The following is an 8518-nucleotide window of genomic DNA, read 5'->3' on the forward strand; positions in this document are numbered from 1 at the left end:
AGGGATCGATGGTCAAACAAGACCAATGAGCGATAAACCAAACTGAACACGTATTGATGTCGGCTTTTCCTATCATTTGATGCCGCAGGTTGTTTAGGGACCGGAGCAGCTTGCGGCCGAGACGGTCCCCGGGGGTTTCTTTCTCAAAGGAGAAGAAACGATTAAGCAAAAGTTGTAGCAAGATACGATCCTCTGATGTGTCGTTGGCCGTTCAAGCGGTATCGCCTGTCGATGAGATATCGATGGGCATGCCTTACTCTCCCGACTGGATTACTGAGAGTTTAATCAGGGATCGATGGTCAAACAGACCAATGAGCGATAAACCAAACTGAACACGTATTGATGTCGGCATTTCCTATCATTTGTCGCAGGTTGTTTAGGGACCGGAGCAGCTTGCGACCGAGACGGTCCCCGGGGGTTTCTTTCTCTAAGGAGTGGAAACGATTAAGCAAAAGTCGTAGCAATAATCGATCACCTGATGTGTCGTTGGCCGTTCTTGCGGTATCGCCTGTCGATGAGATATCGATGGGCATGCCTTACTCTCCTGACTGTTTAATTGAGAGTTATAATCAGGGATCGATGGTCAAAAAGACCTATGAGCGATAAACCAAACTGAACACGTGTTGATGTCGGCATTTCCTATCATTTGTCGCAGGTTGTTTAGGGACCGGAGCAGCTTGCGACCGAGACGGTCCCTTCCCGAAAGATGGTGAACCGAGTCGTCTGGCGTAAAAACCGGACGACTCGAAAGGGCTTGACCCTTTCAAGTGAGCGATAATCACATTCTACGCTCAGTTCGACAGCTACAAGGCAATCACTCGCTATGTTCAGAGCTAATACATGCAACATGCCGGCATTGTTTCCACCGACGCATGGATTCAAGACTGGTGCACTTATTAGTTAAACCGTTCGCCTCCGGGTGTTTCGAGTTCAAGTCTGGATGAGGATTGATCTTGCTGGTAATAGCTTGAGCCCCTGAATAAGGGGTCGAAGCGTACATCTTGAGACCATGTACAACATATTACCAAATCGGCACCATGGGTTCGGGTGCAAGTGATGTAACCGTGAAAGATGTTGAGCAGCCCAACATCGGTTTACACACGCATAATAGGAAGGCAGCGCTGTCGACTGGTCAGTCGTGTAAGAAGTGTGCATTATCGATCACAAATATATTGGTGATCTGTAGGTTGCGCATACACCATGCCCGGTGTAAAGTGCCGTGGTCCCCCCCGGGGGGCTGCATCAAACCGTTCGCCACGCGAACTACCCAATGGAACGAACTCTATGCATTTAATAAGAAGAAGAGATGATAATGAAACACGGTCGATTTAAGAGTTGAAAACGTTGAAATACCTATAAGCAAGTCTTAAGTTGGTGGTGACCGTTACGCCCCAACAAATTGGTGCCTTACCCTACACCAAAGAGCCATTCAACATGGTTCAAGTGAGCGATAATCACGCTCTACGCTCAGTTCGACAGCTGCAAGGCAATCACTCGCTAAGTTCAGAGCTAATACATGCAACACGCCGGCATTGTTTCCACCGACGCATGGATTCAAGACTGGTGCACTTATTAGTTAAACCGTTCGCCTCCGGGTGTTTCGAGTTCAAGTCTGGATGAGGATTGTTCTTGCTGGTAATAGCTTGAGCCCCTGAATAAGGGGCCGAAGCGTACATCTTGAGTAAATGTACAACATATTACCAAATCGGCACCGTGGGTTCTGGTGCAAGTGATGTAACCGTGAAAGATGTTGAGCAGCCCAACATCGGTTTACACACGCATAATAGGAAGGCAGCGCTGTCGACTGGTCAGTCGTGTAAGAAGTGTGCATTATCGATCTCCAATATATGAGCTCAGTATGACAGCCCAATTGGTAATCCTCGGGACCTCCAGAAAGGAAGCTGGATGAGGATTACCAAATCGAAAGTTGATAAGTGTAGTGGTACCACTTAGTCAACTTGTATCCCGAAAGATGGTGAACCGAGTCGTCTGGCGTAAAAACCGGACGACTCGAAAGGGCTTGACCCTTTCAAGTGAGCGATAATCACGCTCTACGCTCAGTTCGACAGCTGCAAGGCAATCACTCGCTAAGTTCAGAGCTAATACATGCAACACGCCGGCATTGTTTCCACCGACGCATGGATTCAAGACTGGTGCACTTATTAGTTAAACCGTTCGCCTCCGGGTGTTTCGAGTTCAAGTCTGGATGAGGATTGTTCTTGCTGGTAATAGCTTGAGCCCCTGAATAAGGGGCCGAAGCGTACATCTTGAGACCATGTACAACATATTACCAAATCGGCACCATGGGTTCTGGTGCAAGTGATGTAACCGTGAAAGATGTTGAGCAGCCCAACATCGGTTTACACACGCATAATAGGAAGGCAGCGCTGTCGACTGGTCAGTCGTGTAAGAAGTGTGCATTATCGATCACAAATATATTGGTGATCTGTAGGTTGCGCATACACCATGCCCGGTGTAAAGTGCCGTGGTCCCCCCCGGGGGGCTGCATCAAACCGTTCGCCACGCGAACTACCCAATGGAACGAACTCGATGCATTTAATAAGAAGAAGAGATGATAATGAAACACGGTCGATTAAAGAGTTGAAAACGTTGAAATACCTATAAGCAAGTCTTAAGTTGGTGGTGACCGTTACGCCCCAACAAATTGGTGCCTTACCCTACACCAAAGAGCCATTCAACATGGTTCAAGTGAGCGATAATCACGCTCTACGCTCAGTATGACAGCTGCAAGGCAATCACTCGCTAAGTTCAGAGCTAATACATGCAACACGCCGGCATTGTTTCCACCGACGCATGGATTCAAGACTGGTGCACTTATTAGTTAAACCGTTCGCCTGCGGGTGTTTCGAGTTCAAGTCTGGATGAGGATTGTTCTTGCTGGTAATAGCTTGAGCCCCTGAATAAGGGGCCGAAGCGTACATCTTGAGTAAATGTACAACATATTACCAAATCGGCACCGTGGGTTCTGGTGCAAGTGATGTAACCGTGAAAGATGTTGAGCAGCCCAACATCGGTTTACACACGCATAATAGGAAGGCAGCGCTGTCGACTGGTCAGTCGTGTAAGAAGTGTGCATTATCGATCTCCAATATATGAGCTCAGTATGACAGCCCAATTGGTAATCCTCGGGACCTCCAGAAAGGAAGCTGGATGAGGATTACCAAATCGAAAGTTGATAAGTGTAGTGGTACCACTTAGTCAACTTGTATCCCGAAAGATGGTGAACCGAGTCGTCTGGCGTAAAAACCGGACGACTCGAAAGGGCTTGACCCTTTCAAGTGAGCGATAATCACATTCTACGCTCAGTTCGACAGCTACAAGGCAATCACTCGCTATGTTCAGAGCTAATACATGCAACATGCCGGCATTGTTTCCACCGACGCATGGATTCAAGACTGGTGCACTTATTAGTTAAACCGTTCGCCTCCGGGTGTTTCGAGTTCAAGTCTGGATGAGGATTGATCTTGCTGGTAATAGCTTGAGCCCCTGAATAAGGGGTCGAAGCGTACATCTTGAGACCATGTACAACATATTACCAAATCGGCACCATGGGTTCGGGTGCAAGTGATGTAACCGTGAAAGATGTTGAGCAGCCCAACATCGGTTTACACACGCATAATAGGAAGGCAGCGCTGTCGACTGGTCAGTCGTGTAAGAAGTGTGCATTATCGATCACAAATATATTGGTGATCTGTAGGTTGCGCATACACCATGCCCGGTGTAAAGTGCCGTGGTCCCCCCCGGGGGGCTGCATCAAACCGTTCGCCACGCGAACTACCCAATGGAACGAACTCGATGCATTTAATAAGAAGAAGAGATGATAATGAAACACGGTCGATTTAAGAGTTGAAAACGTTGAAATGCCTATAAGCAAGTCTTAAGTTGGTGGTTTCGTTGTGCCCCAACAAATTGGTGCCTTACCCTACACCAAAGAGCCATTCAACATGGTTCAAGTGAGCGATAATCACGCTCTACGCTCAGTATGACAGCTGCAAGGCAATCACTCGCTAAGTTCAGAGCTAATACATGCAACACGCCGGCATTGTTTCCACCGACGCATGGATTCAAGACTGGTGCACTTATTAGTTAAACCGTTCGCCTCCGGGTGTTTCGAGTTCAAGTCTGGATGAGGATTGTTCTTGCTGGTAATAGCTTGAGCCCCTGAATAAGGGGCCGAAGCGTACATCTTGAGAGTAAATGTACAACATATTACCAAATCGGCACCGTGGGTTCTGGTGCAAGTGATGTAACCATGAAAGATGTTGAGCAGCCCAACATCGGTTTACACACGCATAAGGGGTTTATTGTTATATGTAGGTTGCGCATACACCATACCCGGTGTAAAGTGCCGTGGTCCCCCAGGGGGCTGCATCAAAACGTTCGCCATGCGAACTACCCAATGGAACGAACTCGATGTATTGAAAGAGATGAACAATTAATAGCGAGAATAGGGGCCCGGAAGCAATTCCGCGGCCCTACGGTCGATTCAAGAGTTGAAACGTTGTACAATCGTGGATAGCACCTAGTGCTAATATGGTGAGAGATAATGTGTGAGGAAATTTAGTTTCCTAAAGTTTAGTTAGTGGTTTCCGTTGTGCCCTAACAAACTTAAAGTTGGTGGTGACCGTTACACCCCAACAAATTGGTGCCTTACCCAACACCAAAGAGCCATTCCATATGGTTCTAGAGAGAGAGAGTTGTGTGGAAATTTATTTCCCACTAAGCGAGTGTGTGTCTGTAGTGGAACGAATTCTGGTTGATCCTACCAGTAATATACGCTTGTCTCAAAGGTTAAGCCATGCATGTCTAAGTACAAACATAAATGAATGTGAAACCGCATAAGGCTCAGTATAACAGCTATAATTCACAAGATCATCCTACCACTAGTTACTTGGATAACTGTGGAAAATCCAGAGCTAATACATGCAACATGCCGGGACTGTTGCCCTCGCGGGTAGCTGAACTGGTGCACTTATTAGTTAAACCAATCGCCTCCGGGCGGCTTGAGTTGAAGTCTGGATAAGGACGCAGATCGTATGGTCGCTTGTCGACTGACGACAGATCTTTCAAATGTCTGCCCTATCAACTATTGATGGTAGTGTAGAGGACTACCATGGTTGCGACGGGTAACGGGGAATCAGGGTTCGATTCCGGAGAGGGAGCCTGAGAAATGGCTACCACATCCAAGGAAGGCAGCAGGCGCGTAAATTACCCAATCCCAGTACGGGGAGGTAGTGACGAGAAATAACAATATGGACCTCTCTAACGATGGTCCATAATTGGAATGAGTTGAGTATAAATCCTTCAACAAGGATCAAGTGGAGGGCAAGTCTGGTGCCAGCAGCCGCGGTAATTCCAGCTCCACTAGCGTATATTAAAGTTGTTGCGGTTAAAACGTTCGAAGTTGATTGCCCGTCCAGACACGTGACCGCCACGGGCGCCCGGTTACACGCCGGGGCCGTTCGTGCGCGCGCTCACGGCTGCGACTCACAATGGTGTACTTGGGCGTTACTCTGTGAACGAGTACCGTGCTACCGGTTAACTCCGGCACGGGCTCCTCATGGTGCTCAAGATACTCACATTTACCTTGAACAAATTAGAGTGCTCAAAGCAGGCTAAGACAAAGCGTCCGGCCCCCCCGTGGGGTTGGCGTTGGCCGAGAATAATCTTGCATGGAATAATGGAATATGACCTCGGTTTATACGATTTCGTTGGTTTGTCAGAAACCTAGAGGTAATGATTAACAGAAGTAGTTGGGGGCATTGGTATTACGGCGCGAGAGGTGAAATTCGTAGACCGTCGTAGGACCAACTGAAGCGAAAGCGTTTGCCATGGATGCTTTCTTTAATCAAGAACGAAAGTTAGAGGATCGAAGGCGATTAGATACCGCCCTAGTTCTAACCGTAAACGATGCCAATTAGCAATTGGGAGACGCTACCCCTATTCGGTGCTCTCAGTCGCTTCCGGGAAACCAAAATCGGGTTCCGGGGGAAGTATGGTTGCAAAGTTGAAACTTAAAGGAATTGACGGAAGGGCACCACAAGAAGTGGAGCTTGCGGCTTAATTTGACTCAACACGGGAAAATTTACCAGGTCCAAACTTATCGAGGTAAGACAGATTGATAGCTCTTTCTCAAATTTAAGGGTAGTGGTGCATGGCCGTTCTTAGTTCGTGGAATGATTTGTCTGGTTAATTCCGATAACGAACGTGACTCAAACATGCTAACTAGAACGCTGTCAGCAGTGCGCCTCCGGGCGCACCTGACGTTACAGCCGGGCGGCGCCTTCACGGGCGGTCGTCGGCTACGTTTGCCCTGCTTAGCGGGACAACTTGTGTTTAGCAAGCTGAGAATGAGCGATAACAGGTCCGTGATGCCCTTAGATGTTCTGGGCTGCACGCGTGCTACAATGTGGGTCGCAGCGTGTTCTCGCCAATAGGCGCCCCCATTCCGAGAGGAACGGGAAATCACTAAAATGCCCATCTAGTCGGGATTGGGGACTGCAACGGTCCCCATGAACCTGGAATTTCTAGTAAGCACTAGTCATTAGCTAGTGCTGATTACGTCCCTGCCCTTTGTACACACCGCCCGTCGCTACTACCGATGGATTATTTAGTGAGGTTTCTGGAGGCTTACCTTCCGCGGTTCCTTCGTGAGCTGCAGCTGGCATGGCTGAAGTTGACCGAACTTGATGATTTAGAGGAAGTAAAAGTCGTAACAAGGTTTCCGTAGGTGAACCTGCGGAAGGATCATTACTGATGATCGTCCGCGAGTGACCAACCATGGGCTGCCTTCGGTGTAGCTCGGTCGCTCGCTTGCTATGTGTCAGAATTTGTTGAAAGCCAACTCGTTCGTTGTACACTTTGATGGGTGACCATCACTGTGTCTCCGTGCCGTGCTAGATCCCCCCTAGCCGTAAGGCACTTTGAACGCCCCTTCGACGACGAGTTACAAGAGTGTGGTATGTGTCAGAATCTGGTGAAGCTTTCTGCATGTGATGTGCCTTGTGTGGATCCGTGGCCATTGCATTGTGTCTGGTGTGTAGGTACCCAGACACTTAGAACGCTTGCGCGGAAAGCAAACTCGATCGTTGTACACTTTGATGGGCAACCATCACTGTGTCTCCGTGCCGTGCTAGATCTCCCCTAGCCGTAAGGCACTTTGAACGCCCCTTCGACGACGAGTTACAAGAGTGTGGTATGTGTCATAATCTGGTGAAGCTTTCTGCATGTGATGTGCCTTGTGTGGATCCGTGGCCATTGCATTGTGTCTGGTGTGTAGGTACCCAGACACTTAAGCAAACTCGATCGTTGTACACTGTGATGGGCGAGCATCACTGTGTCTCCGTGCCGTGTAAGAGCTCCCCTGGCCATCAGGCACTTGAAAGGTCCTTCGACGACGAGTTACAATAGTGGTGTGTTAGATACGTCAGGTGATGGTATCTACTGTTGTGCAATACGTATCCGGCCACGGCACGGAACGAACGGGAACTGTGGTGCAGACATACAAAGAGTTAAGCCTATTAGTCATTAACTCTAAGGACGGGGCCATGGGGCGGTACGCAAAGGATACGGATGAGCGAGTATGCAGGCCCAATACTCAATAGCTCGATCCGATCCAAGCACATGAGTTGACTGCGGCGCCAGGTTAACCAATGTGCTAGATTCTATTTGGCCAGTAGAATCTTGTGTCTTACGCGATTTGATACCAAGACACCAGAACGAAAGTTAGTTGAAGAGTTATTAAACTCTTATGAAGTATGGTTGTGCAATCACAACTTATGACTTTAACCTATAAAGTGGATATGGACTTGCAATTATAACATGGAATCTCTACACACCCCATGAGCTCGATCCAATCCACGCACACGAGTTGCCTGAGTAGCGACAGGTATACCGATGTGCAATACGTATCCGGCCACGGCACGGAACGAACGGGAACTGTGGTGCAGACATACAAAGAGTTAAGCCTACTAGTCATTAACTCTAAGGACGGGGCCATGGGGCGGTACGCAAAGGATACGGATGAGCGAGTATGCAGGCCCAATACTCAATAGCTCGATCCGATCCAAGCACATGAGTTGACTGCGGCGCCAGGTTAACCGATGTGCAATACGTATCCGGCCATAGGCACGGAACGAACAGGAACTGTGGTGCAGACATACAAGGGCCATGGGGCGGTACGCAAAGGATACGGATGAGCGAGTATGCAGGCCCAATACTCAATAGCTCGATCCGATCCAAGCACATGAGTTGACTGCGGCGTCAGGTTAACCGATGTGCAATACGTATCCGGCCATAGGCACGGAACGAACAGGAACTGTGGTGCAGACATACAAGGGCCATGGGGCGGTACGCAAAGGATACGGATGAGCGAGTATGCAGGCCCAATACTCAATAGCTCGATCCGATCCAAGCACATGAGTTGACTGCGGCGCCAGGTTAACCGATGTGCTAAGAGAGTTGTTCCTGGGCCTTCAAAGTGACTTCAAAACTATCT

This window comes from Anopheles funestus (assembly GCF_943734845.2).
Source record: "Anopheles funestus chromosome X unlocalized genomic scaffold, idAnoFuneDA-416_04 X_unloc_38, whole genome shotgun sequence".
NCBI classification, from domain to species: domain Eukaryota; kingdom Metazoa; phylum Arthropoda; class Insecta; order Diptera; family Culicidae; genus Anopheles; species Anopheles funestus.